Source organism: Chanos chanos, chromosome 2 (genome assembly GCF_902362185.1).
Source record: "Chanos chanos chromosome 2, fChaCha1.1, whole genome shotgun sequence".
NCBI lineage: Eukaryota > Metazoa > Chordata > Actinopteri > Gonorynchiformes > Chanidae > Chanos > Chanos chanos.
Window position 1 is genome coordinate 1,739,313 of NC_044496.1, and position 8,188 is coordinate 1,747,500.

Here is an 8,188-nt window from a genome sequence, read left to right on the forward strand (position 1 = left end):
AGTCCTGCGCGACGGGGTCAGTCGGCCGTCAATTAAAACAACACCTAACGCCTGCCCTCAGGACTGTGGACAGGGGCGTGTTTCCCATGTTTTACCAATGCCTGTTCATTTCCTCTGGTTCTGTCTCCAGGCCTACACTGTAATAATGAGAAGACCTCGGCCGCTGTCTGTTCCATGGCCGTGTGGACACGCTCAGTTCGCATTCTAAATTTTTCGGATATGTTGTATATTTATCTTTGTTTTTTTTATCAATCTGGTAGGCAGATAAATCTGCCATCAGACCCGTTAGCTTGTCTGTCAGGTGTAAATTGCTGATTCCGATTTGATCTGAGTCCAAACGCACAAGCCTGCCAACTGCCTAGCAGAGCAACTGTAATTATATCACATGGAAAAAAAAAAAATACAAAACACACACACACACACACACACACACACACTCACTCATGCACTTCTGTTGAGCCTGAGGGTATTGTGTTAGGTTTGGGTTTTTGGAACTCTTGTCTTGGGAAAGCAACTCTGTCTGTATCCATCTCTTACCATCTTCCTTAATCTGTGGGTGTGGGTGTGTGTGTGTGTGTGTGTGGGTGTGGGTGTGTGGGTGTGTGTGGGTGTGGGTGTGGGTGTGGGTGTGTGTGTGCGTGTGCGCGTGCGTGTTTGTGTCTGTGTGCGTGTCTGTGTGTGTGTGTCTGTGCTTACGTGTTTCTGTGTGTGCATGTGGGTGTGCGTGCATGAGTGTGAGTGTGTGTGTGCGTGTCTGTGCGTGCGTGTCTGTGCTTACGTGTTTCTGTGTGTGCGTGTGTGTGTGCATGCATGAGTGTGAATGTGTGTGTGTGCGTGTGCGTGTGTGTGTGTATGTGTGCGTGTGTGTGTGTCTGTGTGTATGTGTGTGGGTGTGTGTGTGTCTGTGTGTATGTGTGTGTGTGTGTGTGTGTGTGGAAAGCCTATATTAAAAAATAAAAAGTACTGTAAACATATAAACATGTAGATATGTATACTATATTTACTATACATAATGCACAGGATGAACTATATTTACATTGTGTCAGTGTGGGAAAGATGCAGGCTAGGACATGACTCCTAATGTGATACAAATTTTGATTGAGATAGAACCTGTCAATCTCAAATCCTGTCCCAATAGTTGTCTGCACTCACAGCAGAAATAAATATGATAATCCTAGAAACAAATATAAAATATTTTGAATGTACGATACCTAGTCGAAAAAGGATCTGTAATTATGTTACAATTAGTGTTTTCTGGACCGTAAGGTTTTCTGGACTTAAATTTTTGGTTTGAGGAGTAACAGATGCCCTGTCCAGAAACAGTAAACTGAGGGACAGGTAATCCTTTGAATGACAGCTCACAGTTCATAAACATTGTCCGGCAGAAGCCACTGGGCAGAGGTGACAGCTGTTGCTGAACTACTGAAATTGGATTGGCTAAAATAAGGCACTCCTATGGTTTATTGCCTCTGTAATGTTTACACTACATTAATGTTCACGCATTCACCAGAGATGTTGGTATATGTCAGGGGCTAATACGTAAAAATGATATTATAATTTTTATTAATACTCATTACTACAAACATAGAGCAGTACAAAAGGGTGTGTGTGTGAGAGAGAGGCAGACAGAGAGACAGAGCGGAGCAGAGAGAGAGGGAGACAGAGAGGAAAAGGAGAGCAGGTAGACGACATAAAAGGATGAAAGGCATTTGGGGTGTGGAGAGGTGAGTGTATAGTTGTTTTAAACTGTTTAATGGGCTCATCTCTCTGTCAGCGTACACAGAGTCCTGTGACTAAATGCACTGGTATGTTACAAAGCATACACATTCCTCTAGCATGAATAACGCTAAAATGCGTGACATTGATAATGCACAATCAAGAGACATAAATTTTATGTTTCAATTCCATCGGCACCTAATTTGGAGAGAAAAGCAGAATTGAGCTTAATTTTTTTTTTTTTTTTAGGTGAAGTATAACTAATGGGACCAAAACAAACTTTTCTGAAGCAGAGAACCCGCCATCCCAACAAGCACGCCAATTCACACACACGCACGCATGCACGCACACACACATGCACGCACACAAACACATACACACACACGCACACAAGATGCATGCAGACAATTATGCAAACTCATGGACATGAATGAAATATGCATGCACACAACCCTACTGAGAGACTGTGCTGGAGAAGCCGGGGGCTTTTTTGACCCAGTTTTTTGGGAGCAGTTTGGGTAACTGTTAATCGACACCTCATGCATGTCTGACTTTTGTACCTCACTTTTCAGAAAGTCTTTTCCCCACAAAACCAGTTATTGACACTGCTCTATACAACCGCGGCAGACGGTGGGGCTCACACAAAGTGAGACTGAATAATGTAGGACTCATTAATAACTAACCTGATCTCTAAGACCCAGCCAGGGACAAAGTTAAGTCTGATCCGAGAGAGACGTCTGTGTGAACGGTATTCGCCACAGGTAATAACTGACCCCGATCGTTAAAATATACCCAGGCTTTACTATTTCAAAAACTGCAACTCAACCACACACCAGCCATTCAGGCGTGGAGCCCAGATCCGATGAAATGTACACAGAAAAGTCACTGTAATACACAGTAAGACTGTAACACACAGTAAGACTGTAACACACAATAAGACTGTAATACACAGTAAGACTGTAACACACAGTAAGACTGTAACACACAGTAAAACTATAACACACAATAAGACTGTAATACACAGTAAGACTGTAACACACAATAAGACTGTAACACACAATAAGACTATAACACACAATAAGACTGTAACACACAGTAAGACTGTAACACACAGTAAGACTGTAACACACAGTAAAACTATAACACACAATAAGACTGTAATACACAGTAAGACTGTAACACACAATAAGACTGTAACACACAGTAAGACTGTAACACACAATAAGACTGTAACACACAGTAAGACTGTAACACACAATAAGACTATAACACACAGTAAGACTGTAACACACAGTAAGACTGTAACACACAGTAAAACTATAACACACAATAAGACTGTAACACACAGTAAGACTGTAATACACAGTAAGACTGTAACACACAGTAAGACTGTAAAACACAGTAAGACTGTAACACACAGTAAGACTGTAATACACAGTAAGACTGTAACACACAGTAAGACTGTAACACACAGTAAGACTGTAACACACAATAAGACTGTAACACACAGTAAGACTGTAATACACAATAAGACTGTAATACACAGTAAGACTGTAATACACAGTAAGACTGTAACACACAGTAAGACTGTAACACACAGTAAAACTATAACACACAATAAGACTGTAATACACAGTAAGACTGTAACACACAATAAGACTGTAACACACAGTAAGACTGTAACACACAGTAAAACTATAACACACAATAAGACTGTAACACACAGTAAGACTGTAACACACAATAAGACTATAACACACAGTAAGACTGTAACACACAGTAAGACTGTAACACACAGTAAAACTATAACACACAGTAAGACTGTAATACACAGTAAGACTGTAACACACAATAAGACTGTAACACACAGTAAGACTGTAATACACAATAAGACTGTAATACACAGTAAGACTGTAATACACAGTAAGACTGTAACACACAGTAAGACTATAATACACAATAAGAGTAGGAAAGGAACAAGAGAGGGACACTATGTACTCGCTGACTCTTTGCCCTTCAAACTATGTACTTTGCCCTCTTTGTGTGTTCTGAGGTTTACAGGTGCTTCAAAGCCGGCGATCATTTAAACAGCATGACACTCCTATTGGGAGCTGAGGCCAAATGAAATTATTTTTCTTTTTTTTTTCTTTCTTTTTTTTTTTTTTGAATGACAGCTGCCGTGATTGACACCCCTCCAGTTCTCAGGCTCGCGTGTTCCTCTGAAGACCGGGAGCACCGGCACAGGTTGGATTCAGCCGTTTCTGTTTCTCACTCGGTTACCATTACAAACTGTTCTCGTGTCAGCGAATGTTATGCGCAAATACAAACCACCTTTTTCTTTAAACGGCAACAACTATTTGTTTTTGTAGCAGCCCGAAGACAGGCATCCAGCAGCGTTCATTCAAAGGAAAAAATCGTTTTTACAGAAAACAGTTCGGTTGCTGACAGAGATAAAGACTCTATCCGTGCTGTCCTTATATAACCTTTACTCTGGAGGAATGTAACTTATAAATGCAGAATTAGATAATGCCGTGACATTGTATTGAAGCCATTATTTACAGTGTTCTGTGAGATATCAGCGAAACTGCCTTTGTGTGTCACGCGGACCGTCTGTTCCGGCGACACAGACCCGGTGTGGCAGTGAAGGGGTGAGTACCAGCCCTGCCTGTCAGCTCGTCAAACAAAGTGACGGTGCTTCTGTATTGAAATGAAGGATTATGGCCTTAAGTGACAAAGGGAGTGTTTCTCTTTATGCCACCTTCATGAGTTCTATCAGCGGTTTCACCGTACAGTCACTTGCCTACTATTTCCTTTGTGTTAAAGTAACTGTGCTGTCTGTCTGCTTGAGGTCTAGGACTGCAGCTACTGCTCAGCAGTCTTCTGCCTCGGGAGCCTTTCAAACACGACGCGAGAGATGACCCTAGACCACCCCCACTGACACCCCCCCACCAGTCCAATACCTGTTTCTGCTTGTCTGCCACTCAGGAAGCCATTTCCCTGTTGTTTCGCACGCCACTTCACGGCCTGTCTGCACTCAACAGCACAGGACTAGACACTGTATTCGCCAGAAGTGGACAAAGCAGGGCTGTGTGTGTGCGTGCGTGTCCGTGCTTACGTGTTTCTGTGTGTGCATGTGGGTGTGCGTGCATGAGTGTGAGTGTGTGTGTGAGTGTTTCTGAGAAACAAGCAAAGTGAGGTCTGACTGACTGTGTACTCTGAGCTGGATTCCAAGACAAAAGAGCAGTGGGTCACGTAAAAGGCCATAATACACGAAGACATAAACCAACTTATCAGGGGTAGAGACCTAAGCACAAACACAGAGTTCACACATATCTAAAGACCCCTGTCAATGACTAGAAGCCTGGGCCTGGGCCCTTACGAAATGCTTATTGCCCTGAGTAACAAATATGCGTGTGATCTATGGGGTTATGTAACTGCTCTGTGTGTGTATACACACACACTCACACGCAAACACTCACACGCACACACACTCACACTCAGAGGAATGTAGCGTATATTGGCAACTTGTAGGGAAGGTACTGAGAGAAATTCCCAAGGAATTTTCCCTTTTTCTGGTTTTGTCACATCCTGGCGGGACACACACACACACTGAGGTGTTCGTATAAAACCATTAAAACCATTCCTATCATTGACATCTGTAGTCGGAGTCACATTAAACTTGCAGGTCGGGTCATTTCCAGCCAACGGTTTACGTTTCATTCACACGAGAGTGTAAACTCTCTCAGTGTGCAGCCTGATATCACGACAACATCCTCTTAGAGTAAAAAAAAAAACACACGTCGATGTGAAGACAGGGACATTTACAGTAAAAAAAACACACGTCGATGTGAAGACAGGGACATTTACAGTAAAAAAAACACGTCGGTGTGAAGACAGGGACATTTACAGTAAAAAAAACACACGTCGGTGTGAAGACAGGGACATTTACAGTAAAAAAAACACGTCGGTGTGAAGACAGGGACATTTACAGTAAAAAAAACACACGTCGATGTGAAGACAGGGACATTTACAGTAAAAAAACACACGTCGGTGTGGAGACAGGGACATTTACAGGAATTTTATACTGTTACACACATTCTTTTATTTTTACTTTTTGTCATCAAGGAAGTTTGAGCCTCAGATATTTCAGGAAATGTCACCAGCATTGTGAAGTTGTGCTTTCAAAACTGACAAGATGTCAAGGCACCAGAGGCTGCTGTTGTGCAAAAATCTCCCCAAAATTCCCCACGTCGAGAGTAAAATTGTAACGGCTTTCAACCATGTGTAAATAATTTTTTTATAGAAGCAAAGCTGAGCTCTCTTTTCCAGTGAACAAACTGTTTCCCTGTCGAGCGCGTCTCTGGCCTCAGCGTCCGCAGGCGCACATCACAGCCCAAAACAGCCAACAAATCAAGAAAACGGCACGACTTCCGCAGGAGGGTCTGGACCAAACCGCTGTTGACAGAAGCTGTTTTGTGCCCCTGATAAAAACGTGCCCCTGATAAAAAAACGTGCTACTTTGCATCTAGAGTTCTATTTCTGGAACCTTTGGCAGCAGTATAAGCTACGCTTAAGTTGCTCAAAGAATGGTATTTGCATAATGACATTTAACTTCCTCTCTGAGCCCTGATTAAAGGAGACTGTACGACAGGTTGTACTTTGAATGACAATGTTTTCGACAAGATTTCCACATCATAGTGTATTTTACATGACTGCAGCTTATGAAAACAGTCGCTTTGTAAGGATGTAGACAGACTTGGTAAACATGGGTGCTCACGCGCGCGCGCGCACACACTCACACGCAGAAACCAAAACACCTGGGAACTCTACTTCTGAGCGAAATAAAGACAGTCCAAACTCCAGAGCTTAATTTTGCGCTTAAACCATTAGGATTGCCCATATAAACTTACGTCTAGAACTTTACTTTATAAACTTTCTTTCCTTTTATGAGAATGTTACCTGCCTAGATAATATGTCGGAATCGAGCGGCAGCTGACGGGCGCTTTGGCAGTCCAGGTTTGCTGCTACTGCGTTGTTTGCACAGCCCCGTACTGCTCCGAATGCCTGCCGCCCAGAACTCGTGCTCTAATTCAATTACACTCAGCCTCAAGCCAGTGCCAAACAACATAATACACCTAACTCCATTTAAATACCGCTGCACTGTTAATGTCCTCTCACGGACCGCAGCGACCATACCACCACAGCAAAAAAGCACAAGGCAACTATTTACGCGGCACAAACGAGAGCAGCCTACGAGGCTTATCGCTCTTGGCCCGATGACTTCTAGGCAGCGTTGCCGCTATGAGAGAGGCCGTATGATGTATTCAGAGGGATTTGGCACCGTCGTGTCGCAGACTTGGCATAGTTCACCCACCGCTCTGTGACAGTGATCTGTACTAAATATTTGGTCTGGTTTAAGTCGTTACATAACGCCTTTGTCTCCTCGTGTCAGTTGGAAGACTCAGACTAAGATTTGATTGAATTATTGCACCGACTGGCAGACACTGGTCATAAAATAGCGTCACGGTTATGAAAACAATCCTAGCTTCCCAGACGAACCAGAATCTGGACCATGTAGGCGGCGAGACCAAATGGGTTGCTTCGCACTGCTATTCGTGAGACCGATTCCCCAGACGCTGCCTCTGAAGGCCCCCTTACGTCAAGATTGAGAGTTTTCCTAATTAAACAGTCATCTTCACTGGTCTGGTCATGTTGGATGTTGGCTCACTCGAGCGTGTCATTGCTATCATCTCGCTGAAGCTTGGCTCAGATAAATCAACTGTTTTCCAATGTCGTGACAGTTAGTTGGATAGCTAGCAGGATGGCAATGGCACGGCAAAATGTGAGGAGAACTGTGGATGTTACGTGTCATAACTTGTCACGAAGAACTACGAGCTGCAAGAGGATGTCAATAAATGTTTTCTTTTTCTTCGCTAATATAAACACCAGTGTGCTTAACTTTGCAAGCCGTGCACAAAAGGCAAAAACTTCCCATTTGACACCCCCACCCCCCTTTTTTTGTGTCACGGATCGGTATTTTAATCTGTTTAGAAGTGTGAACCTTTCCTGTTTTGAGTAGCAGAGGTTGAAACACACATAGTCTGGAGATAGGGGCAAAACATGACCCCCTGCCCTGCCTGACGCGACCCGAACTCGCTGAAGCAAGAATGAGAAAACTAGCATGAAAGGAAGAGTCAGTCGTAAAGATGCCGCCCGTCAAAGTCCAGGTGGAAGGGCCATTAGAAAAGAGAAGATAAAGCGGTTGTCCTCACGCAAGCGAGGCAGCTTCAGTCCCGCAGGCGACACACTTTCGCCCGAAAGTGAGTGACGCCGACTCGTCCAGCCGGTTCTGTGCTCTTTACCTCTGGATATGCATGCGAATGGCTTGTAAATGACAGAGGAAGCCAAGGTGTAGAATCGAAGCGCCCGAGGCATGAGGAGTTTACACAGTGCCACCAGAGTAATCCTACTC